The sequence below is a fragment of the Glycine soja genome, chromosome 13, assembly GCF_004193775.1.
Source record: "Glycine soja cultivar W05 chromosome 13, ASM419377v2, whole genome shotgun sequence".
NCBI classification, from domain to species: Eukaryota; Viridiplantae; Streptophyta; class Magnoliopsida; order Fabales; family Fabaceae; genus Glycine; species Glycine soja.
In genome coordinates this window covers 1,846,987-1,852,986 of record NC_041014.1, presented here as the reverse complement: position 1 = coordinate 1,852,986, position 6,000 = coordinate 1,846,987, and positions in this window count along the sequence as shown.

Below are 6,000 nucleotides of genomic sequence, written 5' to 3'. Positions count from 1 at the left end.
ACTTGTACATGTGTTTTAAATTCTAATTGCTTTATACTTTTGATTTCGATCTGTAGAAACTGTAATTATGTTGCAGCCAACCTTATTTCTCAAACTCATGTAGTTTCTTCAAATGAGCTCAAAGATGATGAAGACTATGATGAGATACTTGATGATATGAGACAAGAGTGCTCAAATTTTGGTAATTTCTGATTTCTGATTTAGTTTGCTTGTGTGACTGTCAAGTGTTTGTCACTTCATTTGAATTTGTATACTGTTGTGCTCAAAATTTGGTAATTTTTATTTTTGATTTAATGGTTTAACACAATTTTACTGTCACAGGGAATGCATTCAAAGAAGGTTATTATGAATAACCGTCATTGAATGTAAGGATTTCTATGACGGTGTTTGAAAAAAAAACCATCTTTGAATAGTCTTATTCAACGACGTTTTTTATGGTGACCGTCGTAGAAATCCTAACATTCAACGACGGGTATTAACGAAAAATTGTTGTTGTATAGAACTCTATTAAGTCAGGCTTTACCTTTACACCGACTTAAAATGACCCACAAACAATGACAATGTTAACATTAACACCGACGTAGAAATTATGGCAATCAACGTCGATTGTTATTGAAAATACCGTCGTTGAATGAAATTATATTATGACAGTGACTGCAACAAGACTGATGTAGTTTCATCAACAAACAAAGACGGGTCTTTTACGACCGTCGTAGAAGGCTAGACTTTCAACGACAACTTATTCAAAGTCGGTCTATGACCCGACGTAGAATATTGATAATAACCGATGTAGAAGGTCATTTTTTTAGTAGTGTGATGACGTAATTGAGTTTTGTTGTCTTCATGAAACTTGTAAATAAATTTTTCATTGAGTTAATGGCCTAGTTTGATTTGATTTGGAGTTGTATACTTATCGGTATGCTGAAAATAGCACAACTATGCTTGGTTGAGATTGAATAACATGGCAAAGTTGAAACCAAAATTGGTTGACAGTGCAAGGCAAACGGGGTCATGATCTGTTGAGGAGAAATGTAGGTAGTTCTTTAAGCTCTGCAAAGACACATATATGAGTTGGGTTGCATTTAAGGAGAGAAAGTTAGGAGCATTTGAATAAGCACATGTAGGTACGAGAAAAGAAGTCTAAAAGTTTGAAAGGGCATAACTTTTGACTCCTATGTCTGATTTTGACGTATAATATGTGTATTTGATATAACTTTTCGAAAGGAATGTGTGGCAAGTCCCTATCCATAAAATAAGAAGAATTTTGAAATTTCAATGGTTTGAAATATGTAAAAATTTTATAAATAACAAAGTGCTTGTATAAATAAACAATTTTATTCTCAAATATGGGCATCTACAAAGTTTAACTTATAATGAACTAAGTCTTTAATTATCCCATGTCTCAAAAGCTTTATCCTCGAACTCTAAAAACAACACTTTTAATAAGATAATAATCCTACTGAATCAAATAAGTTCTAAAAAAGTTCGCAAATAGTGTTGTTCTGAATTAGTGCGATAACCGAAAAAATCCAACTATGGTATTTGCAAAATTAAATTAAATACATATATAGATATACTTATAAAACAATCACAAATTTATTCACACAACAAAATAACATTCCAGTAAATAAACACTAACATTTCACTGCATTCAATTCTTGAACAAACAAATATCACAAACATAACTTAGTGAGTTCATATCCATGAACCAATGTGGATCTCTGATTCTTCAAAAGGTCTATGCACTACCAGAAAAAGCGTATTCTATGATGGCCAAACGACGAAGGTTCCTTAAGAAACTGTCTTAATATATAAGACAATGACAATTTTGTAAATATATAATTTTTTAACGAAGACGATTTTATAAAAAACATCTTAGAATGGTTATCATTCCAAGACGGTTTTCATAAAATTGTCATAGAATGTTGTCATTCTAAGATGGTTTTTACAAAAACCATCTCGGAAGTGGATGTATTTTTAATGTTTATATCTATCCTTCTACTCTCTTGCACGTCATTCTCCTTTTCACTCTCCGACTCTCCCTCTACCTCCTTTGGTTCTTTCTCCCACCCACCTCCTCCAAGAGAACCCCATCTTCGTCCACCTCCTCCACTCAATCTCCCAAACCCTCAATGATGTTGTTTCACTCTCCCAAACCTTCATCGATCAACGTCTGCAACCTTCTTTTGGTGCAGGAACTCTCAAACCCTAACTCCCCTTTCTTGACACCGGATCTCCATCTCCTAATCTAGCGTCTGGAGTTGCAGTCCCTCCAAATCTGCTCTCATGTTCAGTCCTACCTCATCTTGCACCATGACGACTTCGTGTGCCTCTTCTCCCTCTGCAACAACGTCGTTTCGCAGGCGTGCGAGGTCTTCGAATTCATGGCTCAAGGGTTGAAGGAGTTGAAGGTTGTGTTGAGGATAGGTGAGGAGAATGATAGGGAGCCTTTGGTGTATGGCTTCCATTTTTTAATCGAATGCTGTGGCGTTAGGATTGAAATGCGAGTGTCTGTGAATGGAGATCTTGCTGTTTTGTTTTGTTTTTCCTTTTTTCATGGATTTTTTTGGGGGGATTTGGCTACACAACTTCAATTTCGCATTGAATTTGTTGGTTTATGGATTTTATCTATGTTGTTTGTTCTTATTTTGGTTCTTCTTTGATCTCCTAAGTACTGCAATGTTTATTAGTCTTGACGCTCGTGAATCATGTATAATGCTTTGATTCGCCAATTGAGTCAAATAAGTCAGGTGGTGAGGATGGACACAACAAAGAAAACAACAAAGAAAAGAGCTTGTGGGTTCCAAAAACTTGGAGGATTGATGACTCAAAAGCGGCAAAAAGCTCTATAAGGGCAACACTAGGGATTAAAAATGACAAGGCTAACTCAGTTCCTGGGGGAACACTCTTTAAATCCTTCCCTTCAAAGCATGATGAGAACATGATTATGCAAGCCTCGCCGGTCTTGCAGGCCAGTCCAGCGGCATTGTCTAGGTCACTTAAATTTTATGAGACCTCTTAATCATGTAGCTTATAATTAAATTTGTAATTGTGTTTTAGGTGCAGCAAACTGATTTGGCAGTGTTCATCCGGTCCTATGGGAAACACATGTTGTAAAGGCATATTGGTTCACTAGCCTTGTTTGTAAGAATACTTTGTTTTGTTGTCAGCCAACTGAAGAAAGAGCAGGATGGTTCTTTATGCATTTCCTTCTAAGGTGAAGAAGCATTCTTGAGTTTACTGAGTATCTCCCTTATCTTAGGTGACATCTAGCTAGGCAGTTTTACCCTTTTCCCTTTCATTTAGATGGTTTTCTTAGTTCATGTACATAAATATATATAAGTTCATAGTGAGGCATGGTGAGTTTATTTTCCTAGACATCGTATGTATATAAATAAGAATAAGAACGGGAGTTCAAATTGAACTTCTGTAAAACATGTCAATCCTCGCTCGATAGTATGTTGCTGAAAATCCTCAGGTGCCTTCTCTTTTTCCCTTTGCTTCCATTCCATCAATGTACTATATGACTGCATGACCATAAATTAATTTTCTTACACTATTGCAGAGTGACAACCAAAATTCTATCACGTACGATCAGCTCAAAGAATAACACCAAAAAGTTGAAGCCATTGCATTGGTTGAGACTATCTAGAGCAGTGGAAGGAAGTTTGTGGGCTAAGACACAAAATCTGGCGAAGCTTCTAAGTAATGTTGATTGGCTATGGTGTTTCATTTCTAATGAAAAATCATCCTTCTATTATTCTAGTGTCTTACACGCCTCCTTTTATTATCTTAATGTAGGGCCCCAAAGATTGATATGTTAGACCTTGAGAGTCTCTTCTTAGCAGAAGTCTTTTCAAGTCCTGCCAAAAAGTCAAATGTGCAAAGCTCAACTGGTCCTAAATATGATAAAGTGAAACTGGTAATTTAGATTCAGTTTGCAGTAGCACTGACACTGCTTACGGATATTTACATAATCTGCTTGTTTATAACTAAATGTGACAGGGAAATGCAAGAGAACTAATTACTAAGAAAATGCAAGAAATGTGATAGTTCCTAGTAATTATAACCCGGGGCATCAATGTCTGTGGTAGTTTTAGTATGATACTATTATATAACTATAAGAGTTCACTTATATTATAGAACTATAAGAGTTCACATGTATAGTGCAATGTGGGAGATAATTAGTGTTTATCTATGTGGTGTAGATCCTAAAATAGTTTCTATTTATCATTTTTCTCATTGATATATATTTGGTGACCATGACACAATTACCATCCTTTTGATTTTGATTGATAATATTATCACTCCCTGCAGATTAAGCATAGGCGAGCATATAATTGTGAAATCATGCTTTCAAAAGTGAAAGTGTCGTTGGATGATTTAATGGTAAGATTGATATTACATTTATGTTCTCTGATAATGTAGTAAAGAAAACCAAGTACTATCATCAAAATAAAATGGAGTGCTAGTGAATAAGAAAACTATGATTTGAATGACAATTGAATGATAACTTTGTTCTTTTGATTCAGAGTCTAAAGAAGATGGTACACTTGTCCTCTTTCTCACCATGTTATTGTTTTTCATTAGTGTTTTTAAAATTCAGTCAGTACATGCACTCATGATAGATATGATCGGTGATAATACTATCTATCTATTTATTATGCCAAGATAAAAGGTTGTTCATTCTGAAACCAAAAACTGAATTTCATGTTATGCAAATTTTTGTAAGTCTATTGTGGAACTAGCATGTCTTTGATTCCTTTTATGGGAAGAAATCATAAGTTCAGTTTTCGGTTTCTTCTAGACCATATTATAATATCTACATAATTTTTAATAATCATAATTTTATCATTTTTATTTTTTTTAAAAAAATTCTAAGACGGTTATAAAAAAACTGTCTTAGAAAATCTATTTTTATGACCGTTTTTGGGAAAATTATTTTAGAATCCTCAATTTTTTTTCTAATTTTTTGTTTTAAAAAAAAACATTCTAAGACGGTTTTTAAAAAAATCATTTTATAATTCTCATTTTTAATTTTTTTAAATAATTCTAAGATAATTTTTGGAAGAACAGTCTTAGAATTCTCAATTTTTTTTTTAAAAAAAACATTCTAAGACGGTTTCAGGACAAAATCGTCTTAAAAATTGTACCCTTAAAGACAAGATTTTCCACGACATTGACTATAAAGAAGGTTCAAAACCATCTTCGAATGTCTCCAAAAGAAGGTTGAAAAATAAGAATTCACAATTTTTTTATTTCTTTCATAATTTCATGCACTCAATAAGAATTCACAAGAACATACTAAGAACCTATATTCCAAGTTAATTGATTATTAATGTATACAAAATAATCCTGGTTTATCTCAATCAATCAATCTTGTGAGTACCAAATTATAAACATCTAGCAATAATACATAATATAATAAATCTTATATTATTAATAATAATAGGAATAGTAATTCATCATCAGGTTTCAGAATGCAATCATATATTCTCACCACAATCAAAACAAACATATATAAGTAACACTTAGAATGTTACTAATCAATCCCCAATTTTTTTTTAATGAGAATCCCAAAGAAAATCCTTCAAGAAATATACCATGGAAGTTTTGAAAAAGAAAATTGTTTTACTCACTTCTTGAAGCACATAGTAATTCACACGTTTTTCGCGTATAATTCCTCTTCTCCATTTAGTGGCTCAGCATGATTTTCTTTGTTTCTTCTTTCTTCTCAATCCTATATGATCTACTAAATTTTTATTTTCTAAGAGAGACCATCTATAAAATTCTAGGAGAAGACAATTGTTTATCCTTATACAATGCAAGAGTATATGGTTTAAAATTAGTTCACTAAAAAATATATGTATCTTGTTGCTATAGGTAGTACCAATTAATTCTTTTTAAGTCATTCTCAATTGTACAGTCTCATATATGCACAGCCTCTAGATCCTTTTCATTCTAGTGTGATTCCCCCAGGGTGTGCTAAGTTTCAAGGCT